Source organism: Notolepis coatsorum, assembly GCF_963971535.1.
Source record: "Notolepis coatsorum genome assembly, chromosome: 1".
Lineage (NCBI taxonomy): Eukaryota > Metazoa > Chordata > Actinopteri > Aulopiformes > Paralepididae > Notolepis > Notolepis coatsorum.
The window spans coordinates 15,801,985-15,824,224 of NC_140165.1; the positions used below are offsets into that span (position 1 = coordinate 15,801,985).

The following is a 22,240-nucleotide window of genomic DNA, read 5'->3' on the forward strand; positions in this document are numbered from 1 at the left end:
CTACTGTCTCCGTTCCTCCTCTTCCTCACCATCTGACGCGACACTACTGTCTCCGCTCCTCCTCTTCCTCACCATCTGACGCGACACTACTGTCTCCGCTCCTCCTCTTCCTCACCATCTGACGCGACACTACTGTCTCCGCTCCTCCTCTTCCTCACCATCTGACGCGACACTACTGTCTCCGTTCCTCCTCTTCCTCACCATCTGACGCGACACTACTGTCTCCGTTCCTCCTCTTCCTCACCATCTGACGCGACACTACTGTCTCCGCTCCTCCTCTTCCTCACCATCTGACGTGACACTACTGTCTCCGCTCCTCCTCTTCCTCGCCATCTGACCTGACGTGACACTACTGTCTCCGTTCCTCCTCTTCCTCACCATCTGACGCGACACTACTGTCTCCGCTCCTCCTCTTCCTCACCATCTGACGCGACACTACTGTCTCCGTTCCTCCTCTTCCTCACCATCTGACGCGACACTACTGTCTCCGCTCCTCCTCTTCCTCACCATCTGACGCGACACTACTGTCTCCGTTCCTCCTCTTCCTCACCATCTGACGCGACACTACTGTCTCCGTTCCTCCTCTTCCTCACCATCTGACGCGACACTACTGTCTCCGCTCCTCCTCTTCCTCACCATCTGACGCGACACTACTGTCTCCGTTCCTCCTCTTCCTCACCATCTGACGCGACACTACTGTCTCCGTTCCTCCTCTTCCTCACCATCTGACGCGACACTACTGTCTCCGTTCCTCCTCTTCCTCGCCATCTGACGCGACACTACTGTCTCCGTTCCTCCTCTTCCTCGCCATCTGACGCGACACTACTGTCTCCGTTCCTCCTCTTCCTCGCGTTCTGACCGACCCGCTGGTCTCTTATTTGTCGTGGAACTGGAAAATTATTTAGCCCTTAAATCATCAAGGATATTTGAAACGAGTTGTGTATTTGATAGGACGGTCGCATTTTGGGCCATCGATTACTTTTCTGTGTTTTGATTTACCGCGTCGTACCTCACTGCTGCCCAGGGGGCTATGGCGGCTAATTAGATGCCATCAATCTTCCGGGTTCATTAGAGTAAGTCTCTTTGTGTTCGCTGGATCTGTTCGCGAGGCCTGGAGGCTAATCTCTCCACCGCAGGAACCAGTCCTCTAACCCTTTCACTACCACACTACCAAAGGGTTAACACTTTCACTGTGACAATACAGAAGGTTAACCCTTTCACTACCACACTACCAAAGGGTTAACCCGTTCACTGCGACAATACAGAAGGTTAACCCTTTCACTACCACACTACCAAAGGGTTAACCCTTTCACTGTGACAATACAGAAGGTTAACCCTTTCACTACCACACTACCAAAGGGTTAACCCATTCACTGTGACAATACAGAAGGTTAACCCTTGCACTGCCACACTACCAAAGGGTTAACCCATTCACTGTGACAATACAGAAGGTTAACCCTTTCACTACCACACTACCAAAGGGTTAACCCTTTCACTGTGACAATACAGAAGGTTAACCCTTTCACTACCACACTACCAAAGGGTTAACCCGTTCACTGCGACAATACAGAAGGTTAACCCTTTCACTACCACACTACCAAAGGGTTAACCCTTTCACTGTGACAATACAGAAGGTTAACCCTTTCACTACCACACTACCAAAGGGTTAACCCATTCACTGCGACAATACAGAAGGTTAACCCTTGCACTGCCACACTACCAAAGGGTTAACCCTTTCACTGTGACAATACAGAAGGTTAACCCTTTCACTACCACACTACCAAAGGGTTAACCCGTTCACTGCGACAATACAGAAGGTTAACCCTTTCACTACCACACTACCAAAGGGTTAACCCTTTCACTGTGACAATACAGAAGGTTAACCCTTTCACTACCACACTACCAAAGGGTTAACCCGTTCACTGCGACAATACAGAAGGTTAACCCTTGCACTGCCACACTACCAAAGGGTTAACCCTTTCACTGTGACAATACAGAAGGTTAACCCTTTCACTACCACACTACCAAAGGGTTAACCATTTCACTGTGACAATACAGAAGGTTAACCCTTTCACTGCCACACTACCAAAAGGTTAACCCTTTCACTACCACACTACCAAAGGGTTAACCCCTTCACTGCGACAATACAGAAGGTTAACCCTTTCACTACCACACTAGATGGTATAACAGGACGTATACTTAAGTCCTGTGCCAACCAGCTAGCCCCGGTGTTCACCGCCATATTTAATCAATTTGCATACAGGACAAACGGGTCCACTGACGACGCGGTCTCCCAGGTACTGCACAGCACCCTCTCTCACCTTGACCGTCAGAAGGGGGGCTATGTGAGACTGTTGTTCATTGACTACAGCTCAGCGTTCAACACCATAGTCCCCACCAGACTGGTGGACAAGCTGATCGAGCTGGGTCTGAGCTCCGCCCTGAGCGCCTGGGTACTGGACTTTGAGTGAAAGACCCCAGGCGGTCAGGGTGGGGGGTCAGACCTCCAACACCATCACCCTGAGCATCGGGTCCCCCCAGGGCTGTGTTCTTAGCCCCCTGCTGTACTCACTCTACACACACGATTGTGTGGCCAAGTTCAGCTCCAACTCCATAGTGAAGTTCGCAGACGACACAGTGGTGGTGGGGCTGATCTCGGACAACGACGAGAAGGCCTACCGGGAGGAGGTTGAGGTACTGGAACGCTGGTGCCAGGACAACAGCCTGCTCCTGAACATTGGTAAAACCAAGGAGCTGATCGTGGATTATAGGAGAGGACAGCAGGAGACACACACACCACTGATGATAAACGGGGCTACCGTGGACAGGGTGAGCAGCTTTAAGTACCTGGGGGTCCACATCTCAGAGGATCTGACATGGTCAACACACATAGACACAGTTGTAAAAAAAGGCGAAGCAGCGCCTCTACCACCTGAGACAGGGAAGTTCAGAGTATCGGGGAAGATACTCCAGTCCTTCTACTCCGGAGCTGTAGAGAGCATCTTGACTGGAAACATCACTGCCTGGTATGGAAACAGCACGGCACAGGACAAGAAGGCCCTACAGAGAGTGGTGCGCTCAGCCGAGCGTACCACGGGTATTGCACTACCTCCCCTGCAGGTTCTATACAACAAGAGGTGCAAATCCAGAGCCTGCAGAATAATGAAAGACCCCCACCACCCCAATAACAGCCTGTTCCAGCTGCTGAGGTCAGGCAGACGCCTGCGAACCCCAGCTACTAGGACAGAGAGGCTTAAGGCCTCTGCATGCTACAGCAAATTCAAAGCAACTTCAACACAACATCGGCGCGATTTCAGCGCGCTTGTTGCAGACAGTCTTGTAGACTGTGTTGCTTGGGCGATGCGTACCTGTGTCCAAAATCTAATCTAAAGACCCGTTGCGTTGGTATTGCGTAGCAGTGATTGGTTGGTAGTGAATGGGGGCGGGGCTGTCTGTCACTTCTAGTGTTCCTGGCTCGAGACCAAAAGAAAACTTTCTGACAGGAGCTCGAGACCAAAAGAAAACTTTCTGACAGGAGCTCGATAGCTAGTGTATTGTTTCATTACACTTGTTTAATTGTTTGTTTAAAATGAATCAAATGCAGGAACGTATTGCAGAGGAGGTCCGAAAGTACCAACATTTATATAATAGCGGGTCTAAAGACTACAAGGATAGCATTATGACGATGAATTCGTGGAAGGAGATTGGGGAAACAATGGGGATGGACTGGGTTGATGTGGCGATATAACTATATTACACTATATACAAGAACACAAGCGAAAACAAACATAAACAGGGCTATTATTATACTAACGATGTATGGTTGAGAAGGGAAATCCGTTTGTAATTGCTAGAGTGCGCACCTTCGGCTGCCCAAAGTATTCAGGCGGGCTGGGCGAGCTCGAGCCGCACAACCGGGGTACATTTTGTTGCATCATAGGCTGCGCGTTGATTTTGCAGAAGCATAAAGGTAATGTGTCTGCAACACCGTTGCTTTGTCGATTGTTGTGTTGCAGTTGCTTTGAAGTTTCTGTAGCATGCAGAGGCCTTTAGGCTCAGCTTCTTTCCCCAGGCCATCAGAGCCTTGAACAATGAACACTGAGTGCCACAGAACACTGATCTATCCACACACAAGCACACATGAGCACACACACGACACGCACGCTGTGCACGCTCACACACCAGCAGCCACTTTAACACTTTAACATGAGCAGACACACACTCATGCCGCACACGCCCACACTTATGGCCAAAAAGGAAAGGTCACTTTAATATTAGTATAACAACAGTAACAGTGTATTGCACTACCTAAGCTACCTAGCATGTCCTATATGCCCTGTAAATAACTATGTACAGATACCGAGATGTCCCACCATGTTACCTGTTACCTGTTACCTGTTTATTGCACAATGTTGTTTTTTATTGGATTCTATTACATGTTGTACCACTGTATTGCACATCGTTGCGGGCAAGACCACCCGCATTTCATTGTATACTTGTATGCCGTGACAAATAAAACTCTTGACTTGACTTGACTACCAAATGTGAGAAGTGGGTTTTGAACACAGCCCAATCGCTGAACACAGGAGAGGAGAATGGAGCGTTTCAAGGGGTTTTAATGGTATTTCCCAAGCAGGCAAGTAGTACATCAGGAATGTGCAACAGACAGGGGTTAGAATGTTCTTGGGGGGTGAGGACAGGTGCACTCCTAGTGCAGCTGTGGGCAGAAGACACAGGTCTGTGTCGGGAGAGAGAGAGCAGGAACCCTCCTTGTGCAGCACGAGATGTCCAGGCAGGAAGGTGCACTGGAACGGAGATCGTGGGCACAAGAGAGACAGGTTAGAGCAAGGAATAATCACAAGAGCAGGTCAGCAGGGCTTCAGGTCGAGACGTCGTACCTAGGTAGTGATACTGACACCACGACGACTTCTGGTCAGCGTCGTCCGGTAGAAGTAGGGTCCTCATCAACGGGGGATGGGATACAGCTGTGAGGAGTGAGGTGCCTGACAGCGTGTGAATCAGGGGGATGAGGTGCAGCTGGGCTGAGTGACGGGAGGTGAAGAGATGCTGGCCATATAAGGGCGTGAGGCTTCCGCCGTGGTGGAAGTGAGGATGAAGAGGGGTGCGTTGTGGATGTGAGGGAGGATGAAGAGGGGTGTGTGGTGGATGTGAGGGAGGATGAAGAGGGGTGCGTTGTGGATGTGAGGGAGGATGTAGAGGGGTGTGTGGTGGATGTGAGGGAGGATGAAGAGGGGTGCGTGGTGGATAGGAGGGAGGATGAAGAGGGGTGCGTGGTGGATGTGAGGGAGGATGAAGAGGGGTGCGTGGTGGATAGGAGGGAGGATGAAGAGGGGTGCGTGGTGGATAGGAGGGAGGATGAAGAGGGGTGCGTGGTGGATAGGAGGGAGGATGAAGAGGGGTGCGTGGTGGATAGGAGGGAGGATGAAGAGGGGTGCGTGGTGGATAGGAGGGAGGATGAAGAGGGGTGCGTGGTGGATAGGAGGGAGGATGAAGAGGGGTGCGTGGTGGATGTGAGGGGAAAAGGAGGGGGAGTGAAGTACGCTCGTGCTGTGATTATGACACCAAAGGGTTAACCCTTTCACTGCGACAATACAGAAGGTTAACCAAAGGGTCGCGAACGCCAACAAAACATGACGTGTTCCACTGCGCCATGGTCCACGCTGCCTGAGTGAGTCCACACTTCACGAAGTGCTCACGGCTCACGCAGTCCTTTCATTATGACAGATGATAGTTAACCACATGACGTCGCTCTGACTAAACGCCTGTCGAGCCGACCGCGTCCTTCACGTGCACACACACACACACACAGGCACACACACATGCTGCACACACACAGGCACACACAGGCACAAGCAGGCGCGTGTGTCAACACGTCAGGACACACCAGACCGCCAGTGAAAGCATCCTTCAGTACACAACCAGCCGGCGCGAGCCTGCGGGCGTATCGTATTTCAACCGCTGATGTCGCGGAACGCGTGGGTGTCGTTCGTAACTTATCTTCATACTTCATCTGATAACCAGCGCGGGCAAGAATGTTTTTGATTCACCGCACTGATAATAACGGAATGACTCTACAGGCCACGTTCACACTGCAAGCCTTTTAGTGCTCGATTCTCATTTATTGCTCAGATTATTTTTTTTTCTCCAGACGTTGTTGTTATGATCAGATTCCAGTGTGAACCGGTCACGCTCCTGAGCTGACCCGCGTGCGCGAATGAACAATAATAATAATAATAATAATAATGGTAGACACTGAAGTCACAGTTTATGGTTTAATTTATAAGTTGATGTAAATAAAGTATAGGGGGTGAGGAGGGGGATTGAGAGAAGGGTGGGTTGTGGAGTGGATGGCTTTGATATCATGTGATTAGGAGCCTAGATTAGATTATCCACAAGAAATTCCCAGATGTTATTAAATTGTGAGACTTCGGTATGATCACCAGTTGAGATTTTCTTTCCCCTGTGATATGTGATCTGAGAGAAGGCCCAATCATTGCCCAGTATTCACGTTTTTTCTTGTCTTCCAGTTTTAGAGGATAGTTTTCTTGGCGACAGCTAGGGAAATGTGCAGTTATTTGGGCCACTCTCGCCTGCAGTGTGAACGTAGCCTAAGGCCGTAACCTCGTCTGTGCAAACAAATTCTTGAGAAGCAGAGATCCGAGAGATGTTCTGATGTCCTCAGAATGAGCTTGAGCTGCTCGTAGCTTTACAGAATCGCATGGCGAGGTTCTTTGAGCTTTTAATGATCAGACTGCTGTCCACCAGAGGCAAGATGTTATACATGTAGGTGTCATATATCATATAGACGTGTAAGTGACGGGGAAAATAGCAACACGGACGCACATGTTTCTGGGGGTTTTCTGATGTCGGGATTCCAGGATTTACTGCATCAAAGTAAAAAAGATCAATCGGGGGGTATTTTTGAGTCAGCCCACAATAAGTTTATGGGACTTCATTTCTTCAACCCAGACATGAGAAACTGTACATTTCCGTGCAGTGTTGATACTGTTTTAAATGGTAACACTCCCTGACACAAAACAAAATAGATGTACGTTATTTCCTTTAGAGGATCATACCGGTTTTTAAATACCAGTTTTAGCCCGTTTCCTAATCAGAAGATATATAAATGGACTGCATTTATATAAATGGTAAATGGACTGCATTTATAGAGCGCTTTTATCTAAAGCACTTTACTTTACTTTACTTTTATCCCCTTCACTCACACATTCACACATCGACGGCAGAGGCAGAGCCGTTAGGGGTTAAAGGTGCTGTACATGTAAGTGGTATTTTCTTTGTTAGAATAAGTGATCTACATGTTAAAATAACAGCTCTACAATCGCCATCACTGATATACTGTAGAGTGTCTGGTCAGTAACATGGGTCTCTCAGTCCCTCCACTCTGCAGTAAACAGCCATCACTGATATAGAGTGTCTGGTCAGTAACATGGGTCTCTCAGTCCCTCCACTCTGCAGTAAACAGCCATCACTGATATAGAGTGTCTGGTCAGTAACATGCTGGGAGGAGCCGGAAACCTACCAAATTACCTGCTCTACCCCCTGAGCCACTGTCGCTGTAATCTATATTTTACATTATCCCCAACCATTGCTTTGTTTAACCTTTTTGTTATGGTGATAAACCATAAAGTCCCACCTCGACTACTGCAACGCACTGCTTGCTGGCCTTCCGGCCACTGCCACCAAGCCTCTTCAACTCATTCAGAACACAGTGGCCCGCCTGATCTCAAACCTACCGAAGTCAGCCCATGTCACCCCACTTCTTAGGGACCTGCACTGGCTCCCCATATGCCCTCGACCTGGCATACCATGTGGCAAAGGGAACCGCTCCCACCTACCTCCGGTCAATGGTCTCTAACTACACACCCTCAAGACCCCTACGTTCTGCATCCTCTGGCCTCAGACCCACTCCTATCCGAGCTCCGGGAGGGTCATCAAGGAGAAGCTGCCTTTTCTCAGTTTGATGAACATTGTTACTCAGCTGATAGAGTTGTGCCCTTCCTGATGACTTGTCGTGCAGAACTTGTAAGTCGCTTTGGATAAAAGCATCAGCTAAATGACTAAATTCATGGAGTTTAAAGGCATTGCACTTGACCTATGTACTGAATCATGTAATTGTTTTTAATCCATCATTGTAGTAATTGTAATTCATTGTAATTATTAACTGTTATGATATTTGTGTCCTTTGTTAACTCGTCATCACTGTAAATGAGGGAAACCTCAGTGCTTTCACGAGTATAAATAAAGGTTTGAAATGAAATGAAATGTAAATGTAGAATTATATAGAAGAAATCTACCCAAAAGTATCTCTTGGTCATGTTTTAGACAAATTCAGGGACCACACAGTGACACTTTGTATCTTCTGTCCATCACAATGATTTCAATGAATACATTTGATACATACAAAACATGGCCGCTATAACATTAAGGTCAAAGCACCTATCAAGACAGCAAGGATTGGGAGAACTGGGTTGTCTGTTATCATCAATGGGGCGACAGTGGCTCCGAAGGTAGAGCAGTCGTCTGGTAATCCAGAGGTTCCCGGTTCGATTCTCTAATTAATAATTGTAATAATTTTGTATCCGTTCATTGATGCACCAATGTAGTAGCTACAGCCTTATTTTGTACAAACATACTGTTGCTGGTCTGGACTGGTCCTCTGAGCTCCTCTCCAGTCAAACATACTGTTGCTGGTCTGGACTGGTCCTCTGAGCTCCTCTCCAGTCAAACATACTGCTGCTGGTCTGGACTGGTCCTCTGAGCTCCTCTCCAGTCAAACATACTGTTGCTGGTCTGGACTGGTCCTCTGAGCTCCTCTCCAGTCAAACATACTGTTGCTGGTCTGGACTGGTCCTCTGAGCTCCTCTCCAGTCAAACATACTGTTGCTGGTCTGGACTGGTCCTCTGAGCTCCTCTCCAGTCAAACATACTGCTGCTGGTCTGGACTGGTCCTCTGAGCTCCTCTCCAGTCAAACATACTGTTGCTGGTCTGGACTGGTCCTCTGAGCTCCTCTCCAGTCAAACATACTGTTGCTGGTCTGGACTGGTCCTCTGAGCTCCTCTCCAGTCAAACATACTGTTGCTGGTCTGGACTGGTCCTCTGAGCTCCTCTCCAGTCAAACATACTGTTGCTGGTCTGGACTGGTGCTCTGAGCTCCTCTCCAGTCAAACACACTGTTGCTGGTCTGGACTGATCCTCTGAGCTCCTCTCCCGTCAAACATACTGTTGCTGGTCTGGACTGGTCCTCTGAGCTCCTCTCCAGTCAAACACACTGCTGCTGGTCTGGACTGGTCCTCTGAGCTCCTCTCCAGTCAAACATACTGTTGCTGGTCTGGACTGGTCCTCTGAGCTCCTCTCCAGTCGAGCTTTCGCTGCTGTGGGGTTTAAATCCGAAACATTGCAAAATCCTCCGCCAGCGTTTGTGGCATCCCTAGAGCCTTCTTTCTCTCCTTCACACAAAGTTAAATCTACTCTAAAAGTCGCATATCATTTAACAAATTCCATTTCCTTTTAGTTTTTTATTCAGATTTATTTCAGATGACCTGAAAGACGTATGATTATAGATTCTCGTTGTGTCTAAAGGACTGTTTTTGTTGTGTCTTACTGTACGGTTTATATTATAACGTATAGACCTTTTCAATAAACGTTCTAAACGGGTCCAAGTGTTTCTCACGCTGCAGGGTTTACTAACACAATAGCTGACAGGAAATGCACTTGGGGTCGGTCGATACACCACTTCAGTCAAGGGCTCGAAGAGTAAACATCTCGAACGCTAGACTGTTTTCCTGCGTCGTTAAATGGGTTGAGCATGGCACTAACACTGCCGGGATTACATTTAAGGTTCCATTCCCTGTGTAGTTTCAGTGGGTAGAGCATGTCTGACACTAACAATGACGAGGTTAGGGTTTTGATTACTGCCAGGACCGACCATTCTAAAATCACATGCAGTCCTGGTACCCTAAAGCACTTCAGATGAAATGGACCAACAAATAGCATGTGTTACATGTAAAAACAATTGTTTTTAAAAGAAATCAACTGCAGCGATCTTCAGTCGTCCACACTGTTGCCTTCTTTTAATTCTGGGAGCACGTAGCAGCGGGAGACACGAACTCACCATGGAATAGACCACTGTTCGTCCGCGTTACATGGAGCTCATGGGAAAGAGAGCGGGTGCTGGAGACATGATCCAATAGACTTGTATACGCCTGAGTCTCCTGAACACGGAGAGACCAGTCCCAAGTCGATCTGTACTTTCTCGGCCGAGCTATAGTCACTTTTTCCCACCTACTCCCCGAACTCTGCATGCGTAGATTGCACACAGAGTCTCTCTGGATTGTCCAGAGATCTAGGTGTATCAATCTGCGCATGCAGAGTTGGGAAGTAGGTGCGTAAAAAGTGACTATAGCTCGGCCGAGAAAGTGCCGATCGACTTGGCACTGGTCTCTCTGTATTCAGGAGACTCAGGCGTATAAAAGTATATGGGATCATGTCTCCAGCACCCCCACAGCCGTAGCTACAACCACTTAATGTCAAGGCAGCCATCCACATTCATTCATTTTCTCCCCCCGCTCTCTCTCCCATGATTTCAGAATACCAGAAGTGTTGCGGTGGTCTATGATTTGTGAGGTGTATATGTATATTATTATTATTATTATTATTATTATTATTATTATTATTATTATTATTATTATTATTATTATTATTATTATATATAGGTTACCTGTGGCCTTCCTTGCTCGCTTGCTGCCGCGTGAGGAGGCTCCTCCAGTTCTCTCGAGTTCTTGTTCCCACACAGCGAACAGACCAGTCCCACTGACGCTGAGGTGGTTTCCTGGAGGAGATGAGAAGCTCACTCGGTGATCTCTTTACCGGTGCTGTGTTGGTATAGCAGACATATCTGAAGATCTCTATGAAAAGTGTTCATGTCCAGACCTCTGTTTGGAACATCCACGACGTCCAATTTTCATACAGATCTGTCAGGGTTGTGGTGTGAATGACACCACTGTTCACAGTACCAGCCACAGTATTGTTAACCTCTTAACGTTCGGGCCGTCGCAGCACATTTGCCCTCGCTTGACGGTGTCCCGCTGTTTTAGTGTCTCTGAACCAATACATCGGTTGAAAGCTAAGATGGCCGCTGTTGACACCCTATCTGACCTATTACGTGCTTACAATTTCGGGTTATAAGACCTAACAGCCAACCTCCAGCTTCGCCGGACCAATCACCTCTGACGGTGAACATTATTGACCGTTTTTGTAGCCAATGAAATTCTGGAAACGAATTTCCGAGGATATATATGGTTTTCTCTCTGCATGAAGGTCCAGACTCGTTCGACATCTGCTGCGTGTGCCAATGCATTGGTGCCAAACATACCTATACATACCATTAGAAAAACATGTGTAAAACACAAATTCTCTGTGGTATCGTTATCAACGTTGGACCTGTACTAGACAAGACTTCAGGCTATGGGCCCTATTGTGTTTTCCAGCTAATACCTCTCAGCTGGAACCGGTAAGAGGCATCTGTTTGCAAAATAATTCAGACGTAACTTTTATGTCAGTGTGTTCAAACCTCTGCGCTACTATTATTACTATTAGTACAGTAGCACTCAGAGGGAAAATTCTGAATTCTTCCTTTCAAAAGAGGCCACACTCATGCAGGTGCTATTAATGGTTCAAGGATAGCTTTCAATTTACTTTGGGTATGCAATCGACAGGCGTTTCATGCCCAATTTGCACGACTGTAAAGATGGATGTGTGTGTAGGTCGACATTCCTCTTCAGCGTTTGATCTGTGAAGAGCATTAACTCTTTAATGTTCTCACTGTAGCTGGAGCCCTGGGACGGCGGCTTGGCAGCTGCAGTATATATTAATGTTGATGTTCGTGAGTTTCCACTCCTCGCCGGTCATGACTGCGAGAGTGAATAATGCTTTAATGTGCTGCAATGTTGAGACTCGCCTTTAGATAATTTGTACATCGCCACTGCCATGACAACCCAGACGATGTGAACTCAAAAACTAAGCCCTAGGGTGTTATTATATAGTAATGGGTGGGTCTGTCTGTCTGTGTGTCTGTATTTGTCTGACTGACTGACTGACTGACTGACTGCATGTCTGTCTGTCTGTCTGTCTGTCTGTCTGTCTGTCTGTCTGTCTGTCTGTCTGTCTGTGTGTCTATCTGTGTGTCTACCTGTCTGTCTGTCTGTCTATCTGCCTGTCTGTCTGTCTGTGTGTCTGTATATTTGTCTGACTGACTGACTGACTGACTGACTGACTGACTGACTGACTGACTGCATGTCTGTCTGTCTGTCTGTCTGTCTGTCTGTCTGTCTGTCTGTCTGTCTGTCTGTGTGTCTATCTGTGTGTCTACCTGTCTGTCTGTCTGTCTATCTGCCTGTCTGTCTGTCTGTGTGTCTGTATATTTGTCTGACTGACTGCATGTCTGTCTGTCTCTCTGTCTGTCTGTCTATTTGTCTGACTGTCTCTCTGTCTGTCTGTCTATTTGTCTGACTGCATGTCTGTCTGTCTGTCTGTCTGTCTGCCTGCTGTTTGCCTGCCTGCCTGCCTGCCTCTGTATATGCACATTGATCTATATGCACGTGTTTGTGTGTTTGTGCGTGCGCGTGCGTGCGTGTGTGTGTGTGTGTGCGTGCATGCGTGCGTGCGTGCCTATACAGCCTATAAACTTGTATGTGTCCCCACACGGTCTTGTATGTTGACCTCTGACCTCTGTCTGACCTCAGGAGAGTACAGCTACCTGGGCACCACCCTGCGGCAGATGGACATCGAGCCCATGCCCTCGCTCTCCGACGTCAGACAGCTCATCGCCCTCCATGGCATCCTGCCTCTGGGTGAGTGACAGCTGTTTCACCCAATGGAATTCTCACTTTAGAGAGCAAGCGGACCAGATGAGTACATCACTGGGCTGTAGATGTCCTCACAGACAACTTATTTTTTTTTATATATATATACAGTATCAGTATGATTGCTGAAATAGTAGTGGTCATAGGGAGGTCAGTCAGCCAATCAGAGGGGCCCCTTGAAACGTCAATCATCATGTCAAACAGCATTTCAACCGAACGGCAAAATGTTGAACAGCTTTGAGGTAGGTTTAAGGTCAAACGGATGGGCCCCCAAATTATTTTTAATTCTGTCATTCCCACTTAACATCATTATTCTTTACTAAATGAATGAATACATGGGGTGAAAGTGGCTCAGGAGGTAGAACGGTTGTCTGGTAATCAGATGGTACCCGGTTCGAGTCCAGCTCCTCTCGGCAGTGTGTCAAAGTGTCCATGAGCAAGACACTTAACCCTTAACTGGTGCCGATGAGCAGGTTGGTAGCTTGCATGGTTGCCTCTGCCAATAATGTGTGAGTGAATGGGTGAATGTGAGGGTTAACCTCTTATCCATCGGGTAAGAATGGGGCTAGTTTTGCATAAAACGCCTGACCAAAGTAATTTGCGATTTATTCTTGAACCACATTATTCTTGAACCACTTTATTCTTGAACCACTTTCTCTTCCACAACAGGAAGAATCACTCTGAGTGCTAATTTAATAGAGTTACAGAATGAATGAATGAATGAATGAAAACTTTATTTAACAGATTGCAGAATGGGTACAATACAGTACGGCTCAATACATACAATTGTTAAGGGGATGCAGACCTGAGAAAGACGTTTGTCTTGTTTCCATCAGGGTCCCCCATTTTCAATTCATATAGAAGGATTGAACACACTGAAATAAAGGTTTTGTTTACTCACATCTTTGTTTACTTGCAAACAGATCTGTTTTTGAGTTCAAGCTAAGAGGTAGGAGCTGGAAAACACAACGGTTACATAGCCCGAAGTCTTATCTAGTACAGTTCCAAAGTTGATAACAATCCCACAGAAAATCTGCATTTTACACATGTTTTTGTAATGTTTGTATTTGGAATAATTTGGCAAAATGGCCGACCGCCACAATACATTTTCGACGGGCGAAATTCTCAAAACAAACAAATTCTCCATCTTCTTCTGTCCCTTTAGCGTAGGAATCAGCCCTCTTGTAATATACCGTTAGCTCCAGAATTTCATTGGCTACAAAAACGGTCAATAATTTTCACCGTCAGAGGTGACTGGTCCGTTCAGGGCCAGGCGGAACCGGACGTGGTCACTTGTCCGAAACTGACGCTCGTTGGTTGTTTGGCCTGAATTCTACAGGCTTGGGCCGGGGCTGGGGCCGAAATGTCAGGCCCGTGCAGACCTCTAGTCTGAATGACCGGCTGAACTCGGTTGAAGCTGACATAGAATTGACCTGACCCACAATGCACCATGTGCCCTCACCCTGACCTTGCGCCGTGCCAGGATCAGAGGGGCGCTCACAGCGCAGACAAAAAGAGGAAACTCTAGAGTGGCATTAATATTTCAGCCGCGGTGTGTGTAGTGTGAGAGAGGTGTGCTTGTGGCCTGGTGAACTGTGTGTAGTGTGTAGCGTGTAGTGTTTACCGTATAGCGTGTAGTGTGTAGCGTATAGCATGTAGTGTGTAGTGTGAGAGAGGTGTGCTTGTGGCCTGGTGAACTGTGTGTAGTGTGTAGCGTGTAGCGTGTACTGTGTAGTGTGTAGCGTATAGCATGTAGTGTGTAGTGTGAGAGAAGTGTGCTTGTGGCTTGGTGAACTGTGTGTAGTGTGTAGCGTGTAGCGTGTACTGTGTAGTGTGTAGCGTATAGCATGTAGTGTGTAGTGTGAGAGAAGTGTGCTTGTGGCCTGGTGAACTGTGTGTAGTGTGTAGCGTGTAGCGTGTACTGTGTAGTGTGTAGCGTATAGCATGTAGTGTGTAGTGTGAGAGAAGTGTGCTTGTGGCCTGGTGAACTGTGTGTAGTGTGTAGTGTGAGAGGTGTGTGTTGTGTACCTGGTGAACTGTGTATGACCCTAGCGGTGGTTAAGCGACAGCTCAGTCACTCCGCTCAGCGACCAGTCTGTCACTCTCACTGTCGCTGAGCGCGGGGGAGGGGGGGGGGGGGTGTCAGGTGTCGCTGCCGCATGTCGCCGGGATGCCTGAACACTTAAGGTAACTAACTTGCGTTCAGCGTTTCTCTGATTGGCCAGGTCATTTCTGGTCATGTGACATGTACGCCCAATCGCGGGACGTGACACGCCCCGCGGCGACGCGGCAGCAGCAGAGCGGCAGAGCGGCAGCGGCGCATAGGTTGCCACGGCATTATGCATACGCAATCCCCCCTGTTTTAACATCGACGGTTAGCTCAACTTGTTCCTCAGCTTGCTGTCGAGCCTGCGGTCAGTTGGTGACAAGTTCGAATCACTTCAATTATTTTTTTTTTTTTTTACGTTTCATTAATTAGCGTCTGTCTTTCTTTCGCCGGTTAAGTTTAGGCATTCTTTCGGAGTTGGTTAAGGTTAGGGTTAAGTTTAGGCATTCTTTCGGAGTTGGTTAAGGTTAGAGTTTGTCTTAGAGCATGGCAATAGAATGCCTGTCTTTCTTTCGCCGGTTAAGTTTAGGCATTCTTTCGGAGTTGGTTAAGGTTAGGGTTAAGTTTAGGCATTCTTTCGGAGTTGGTTAAGGTTAGAGTTTGTCGCAGAGCATGGCAATAGAATGCCTGTCTTTCTTTCGCCGGAGCAGCAGCCTATTTCCGCTCTGCCGCGGTCACATGGCCAATCAGAGAAAAGCTGAACGCAAGTAAGTTACCTTAAGTGTTCACGCCGCTGGGATGCTGAGTCTGATGCAGCAACACCAGTACTGACGGGCAGCTTCGTCTCTCCAAACGTTAAAGGAACACGCCAACATTTTGGGAAATTAGGTATCTATCTTCTTGTCTCTCTCTGGAGAAAACAGTATGCTAATTTCCCAAAATGTTGTTGTGTTCCTTTAACATTGTATTTACACTATGGGTCTCTCCTGAAAATGAGGTAATTACTAACGCACAATTTAAAAAAAAAATTGCTGGGGTCACAAGTAGTGGACTGCTTACCTTGGGTCAAATCAGCTTACGGTAAAATGCAGAAACTTTAAGGCAGAAGAGTATCTGGAGATAGGCATGACTGACGAGCTTAAGCAGTTTTTTACCTGAATTTGGACAAGATTTCTTACATCAATCTAGTGTGGGAAGTGGTATCGACCCGACATGACATACACGACATACAGTACTGTTACATCCAGACATTTATGACATACAAGATATACAAATATACAGTACTGTTTATTTACAGACAGCGTTTCTAAAAGAGAATATATACATTTGAGGGAGAGGAAACTGTACATTGGGGGGTGGTTGGGCGGGGGGGGGGGTGGTGTTGAACATTTACCGGGGCCAGTTTAGAATTGCAGCCTCCTGTAGGTGCTCTTTGAGAGTGGTTTTGAAGGTGGGTAGGGATTCACATTCCTTTACAGCTGTGGGTAGGGCGTTCCACTGTTGTGGCATAATTGTGAAACGTGTTTAGTCCCTTGTTTGAGCCAAATCTGTGTTGAACATGATTTATGGAACTCCCTCTGGTGGTGTGGTCGTGGTATTCACTGACCTTTGGGAAGTATTTCAACATGTACATGGATACCTTAGTGGTGTAGTGTATCTTGTAGACCAGGCCCATTGCAAGTTGCTGTACTCTGTCGTCTACTATACTGTATAGATAAAACTTGTATCCGTGTAGGTTAACATTGTTTATTTATAGGTAAATGGTGTATATGTATAGGTAAACTGTGTATTCTATAGGTAAACTGTGTATTCTATAGGTAACCTGTGTATTCTATAGGTAAACGGTGCATACGTATAGGTAAACAGCGTATACACAAGCGTTGCAGGAGTAAGGCTAAGAGAATAATCAAAGACTCTAGCCACCCAAACAAATGCCTCTTTTAACTGCTGCGGTCAGGCAAGCGATACCGGAGTCTCATGGCCAGTACAGAGAGACTCAGAAGGAGCACAAAGTATTTATAACGCATTAGTGGATAATGAACTAACCATGAACAAACCATTTATATACATTCATAAATTATTATTAAATCATTTATAACTATGTTTGTATAACATTTACAGATTAGTTCTACATTATTTATAACTCATTATCAACATTGTTTGTACTTGATTTGTTCATCATTAAATAATGTTGTTTAATGTGTAGTAACACATTTGTAGATGCTTTGAAAAATAGATATGAAAAAACGACTATAGTGTATCTCCATTTATTTTTCATGTTCAACAAATGATTTGTTAAGACATTCATAAAACATCTATAAATCATTTGCAGATGCTATCGTGGGGGCCAATCTAAAGTGAAGCCTATTCATCATTAACAAGTGTCTAATACAGTTAATTATTTGTTTACTTTTTCATCACATGTTACAAATGTTGTAGGCAGCTTTCGGATACACTCTTCTTTGTGACATCAAACAGTGACAGAATTAGGACTAAAGATAAATGCAATTTTATTAACATATAAAATACATGTGCATGACATATAGTGTAACATCGGGGGGCACTAGGACCCAGGAGTACCCTGGCCAGGTAGAGTATCTAGAGAGGAAGTATCACGCGAGAGAGAGAGAGTGTGTTGCACTGTTGCCGTCTGTTTGAATGGAAGCACAAGTTATCCGTGCTGCGTCTATACTTTCGCTTTTAATAAGGTATGAGCAGGTTAAACACCTTTTTTTGTTGGTAAATCTATTCCATCATTTCCGACCTACAAACAACTCTTATGTTGTGTAGACGTTCGTGTAGATGTGGTGGCCGCTAACGCAGTGGCGGCTGGCCACTAGGGGCGCTCCGGCACCGCCCCCCCTGGTTAACCCTGGTTAAAAGAGAGAAGAATAAGAAATATTTGTTTTTGTTTTTTTGTTTTATAGCCCTATAAATAATATAAACATGTTTAAAATGAATAATATTTACTCATTTTAAGTATGTTTGTGTTTCCAATGCACAATATAACGTTAATATATCAAATATAAATAATCGTTTTCCTGAACAGGAAGTGACTGATAGAGAATACGTTCCGTTACCGTAGCCGCATTTCTCCTCGCCGCATTTCTCTCGGGCTAGACGCAATATCGCTTTGAGTGCGCGTGCACGCCGTGCACTGTTTCATCGCTGTATCCGTCGCAGCCAATCAGTGCGTAACGCTCTGTGCGTTGAAATATGATGTATTATGATGGAACATGGGCGCGTTTTGAAGCGGTCTAAGCAAGAGGCGTCTATAATTTCCGTAGCCGCATTTCTCGGAGACGCTCTCTGATTGGCCGACGCGGCGACGACATACTTTTCCGTAGCCGCATTTCTTGGTTTTGCTTAGACGTTGTAAGATCCTGATCAAACTGGCCAGTATCACGTCTTCGTCTGTTTGGCTCTCCATCCAATTCCTCTGCGTTGTGTACTTTTAATGGTCCTGACGTCTCCGATACCGGTTGATAAGATCCTTATCTCCCCCGTTAGTGCAATCCATAAACTATAATAATTCTCCACCTCCGTAAGAATCCGACACTTCGACAACGTGAAATACCTTACAAGGAAAAGCGTGGTTTATTGATATAAACAGAAACCTCAGCTCAGATGTTAACAGATTGTATTGTCCTTGAAGAGTCTATTCTAATGATCTTACAGTGTGTTCAGATTATCGTCCTTTTGCTGTTATGTCCAATAGCGGTCAGGCCTGGTCGTTAGCCTGAACCCTCCTTGTGTTAGCCGAAGCTAATGATGTTGTGGCATTCTTCCTCCCCCCCCCCCCCCCCCCCTCTCTCGTGAGAGGAGAGAGTGTCTTCTGTGTGACCTCAGTCCTACTCGCTCTTGGTCAGATTCTAGTCTGCCTCACACCCGGAAACACCGATCGACTTATAAATGTTCGTCGTCGCAACGACGGCCCCGCCTTCTGGTTGTCATGCGACGTGTTGTCATGACAACTGCGTTTAACCTTTACACACACTTCAAAACGTTTCTCTACTGTTGCATTAAAGAGGTCACCCCTCTCCCTCGCTCTGGGCCTACAGTACACTCGCTCTTATCTGTGTTCTTCCAAGGAATGCAAAACAAAACACCCTCGCTGGCAGTGTATTCAATCCACTGGTCACCGTTCTATCACCGTCTTCCATGCACATTTCGATCACCGTTTTAGCTGTGATCCTCTCCCCCCAATCTATACATCACATACATTGAAAAAGCACCCCAAATCCTTCATTCCCCCCTTTGATTCTTAATCAACCTTCAGAATCAACAGACTACTTGGTTTTTCAATCAATTATACACAAAAATAGACTCATAACAATGAGGGCCCCGCCGTCTGCTGTTTTCCTTTTTGTTTTCCATTACCCGCATCACACCCAAACCAGAAAGGATAAACAACGGTCATGGAGGAGAGAGAGAGAGAGAGAGACAGAGAAAAACACAGATTGCAACTTTTTAGACTACACACCTAAAACCCTTCGGCCCCCCTATTAGGTACCCCACGTCCAAATCAGAGCGCTCCCTTCCCTCTCTTACAGTACACCTCCCATCTTGGGCCGGTCCCGTCTTCTAGGGCAAGGGCCCCTTTCAGTGACAGCTCCTTTCCTGAGCTGGTCCCCCTCCCAGGGCGCGGTCCCCTAGGCAAAAATGTCTCCCCTGGTCTGCTACTGCTCAGTGTCTCTGGCTGTCCTCTCCACATCTGCTCCTCCACCGCCGCCGTCTCCTCTCTCTCGTCGTGGATGACCTGTGTACCAGGCTGCGGTGCCTGGCCCCTGCGGCTTCCTCCTCCTCCAGTCTGTCTCCTGGTCATCTCCATCGCTGTCGGTGTCATTCCCCCCTTGAAAGCAGAAACACAACACCGGCAGTCGTCTGTACATTCGACTTCCCTTGTTTTGCTATTAGTCTACCACCTTCTCCACACCTATTATCTATCTTACAGGGCGGTTCCCTGTTTGTTGTCTTCCGGCGTGACACTTGCAGTTTCCGATACCCACTCCGCGCAACTCTTCATCCCAGTTTGACCCCCAGCGCGCGCCAGTTCTTCTGGTGACGTGTCTTCTGAAGACCCTGCCTATCTATTAGGTGTGAGAAGGCCCCACTGCCCCACTGGACTTCCCTCTTTATTCTATAATTAACCCATTCAAATAACTGCACCTCCTCTGTCTGTGCAATTCTTATTTAATCCATTGTATGATTAAACTCTATATCTAATATTATTATTATAATAATAATACACTCTCTGTGCTAAATATTCCCCTATGGGCAATGAAAACTCCACCACTAGGTGGCGACCTACTCCTCCTCTATGGTGGTTTAGTTGACGTGTCATTTCCTGGTTCTTTATCTGTTGTTATCTCCTCGTGGCTCCTTTTTGCGGCCATCTTGTCTCGCTCCTAATGGCTACTCAAACAAACGGCCGCTGCCCTCCTTTTTCAAGGCCTAACACCAAAACACCTGTTTCTTAGAGTCTCGTCGGCCAAACAGGTCATAATGATGTCTGCAGGTCACATGACAATAGATGATCTACTAACATGCAAGTACTGAACAGGTCAAAAATAGACTGAATGCCAAATGACGGTAGGTCTGAAAAACGTAGGTAGATTCTCCCGACTCACAGTCCCGCGTTCCCGCCTCTTGCGAGGAAAACAACCCTTATATTACAGACCAGATAAAGTGGAATTAACCCCTTAGAACACTGCCTTCCTTCACCGGCCCGTTTGTTTTTCATTCCCTGTAGATAAAACCCATCTTGGTTTTTTCAAAACACCATGGCTCTCTGCTCATATTATCACAGCTGGCTTCTCTGTCGCTACTTATTTACGGATGCACTATCTTTGTTAGTTTTTATTTGGCTTAAAAGATCAAAACAACCATGTGTGCACAGTGAACTAACATCTTTCTCCGGAGCGCTGTTTCTCCTACAGCGCTGGTCCGCCTCATGACCGCTCGACTCGACGCTCTCTCCCAGGGCTGGCCGGCCTTGCTTCGATCATGATTCTCCCACACATTGATGACTGTTGTCCACTGTCGTCCCATTGAAAAAGGTCTTTTTCCGTTGTTCTTATCTCTCTGCAACCAACTGTCCCTGTTGTTTTAATCTCTTGCAAATCCGGGTCACGGCACCAACTGTAAGATCAAACTGGCCAGTATCACGTCTTCGTCTGTTTGGCTCTCCATCCAATTCCTCTGCGTTGTGTACTTTTAATGGTCCTGACGTCTCCGATACCGGTTGATAAGATCCTTATCTCCCCCGTTAGTGCAATCCATAAACTATAATAATTCTCCACCTCCGTAAGAATCCGACACTTCGACAACGTGAAATACCTTACAAGGAAAAGCGTGGTTTATTGATATAAACAGAAACCTCAGCTCAGATGTTAACAGATTGTATTGTCCTTGAAGAGTCTATTCTAATGATCTTTCGGTGTGTTCAGATTATCGTCCTTTTGCTGTTATGTCCAATAGCGGTCAGGCCTGGTCGTTAGCCTGAACCCTCCTCGTGTTAGCCGAAGCTAATGATGTTGTGGCATTCTTCCTCCCCCCCCCCCCCCCTCTCTCGTGAGAGGAGAGAGTGTCTTCTGTGTGACCTCAGTCCTACTCGCTCTTGGTCAGATTCTAGTCTGCCTCACACCCGGAAACACCGTTCGACTTATAGATGTTCGTCGTCGCAACGACGGCCCCGCCTTCTGGTTGTCATGCGACGTGTTGTCATGACAACTGCGTTTAACCTTTACACACACTTCAAAACGTTTCTCTACTGTTGCATTAAAGAGGTCACCCCTCTCCCTCGCTCTGGGCCTACAGTACACTCGCTCTTATCTGTGTTCTTCCAAGGAATGCAAAACAAAACACCCTCGCTGGCAGTGTATTCAATCCACTGGTCACCGTTCTATCACCGTCTTCCATGCACATTTCGATCACCGTTTTAGCTGTGATCCTCTCCCCCCAATCTATACATCACATACATTGAAAAAGCACCCCAAATCCTTCAACGTGGACGGTAGAACGCCAGGTAGTTTGCAGGATGTTCGATGCTGTGTGTTGTGATGCAGTCTCGAGTCTGGACAGTGGGCAGTGGATATACATCGACAACAGTCTGGGGGACAGTCAGTGGACATACACTTTATCAAGCCCTCCGGCTGGACCACGTTTCAATTAAACAAAGTGAGTTAATTCTCTCTCTCGTCTATGTTTGAATGAATGAATGAATGAAAAATGTATTAACAGATTGCAGAATGGGTACAATACAGTACGGCTCAATACACACAATTGTTA

General features: G+C 46.7%; 1 pseudogene across 1 annotated transcript in view; it reads left to right on the forward strand.

The window, feature by feature from the left end:
• Nucleotides 1-22,240, forward strand: part of LOC311224273 (dynein regulatory complex protein 11-like) — a 140,858-nt pseudogene that overhangs the window by 73,186 nt on the left and 45,432 nt on the right. The window contains exon 12 of the transcript in view: nt 12,784-12,891. The product of the transcript in view is annotated as a dynein regulatory complex protein 11-like (transcript). The remainder of the gene's footprint in view (nt 1-12,783; nt 12,892-22,240) is intronic.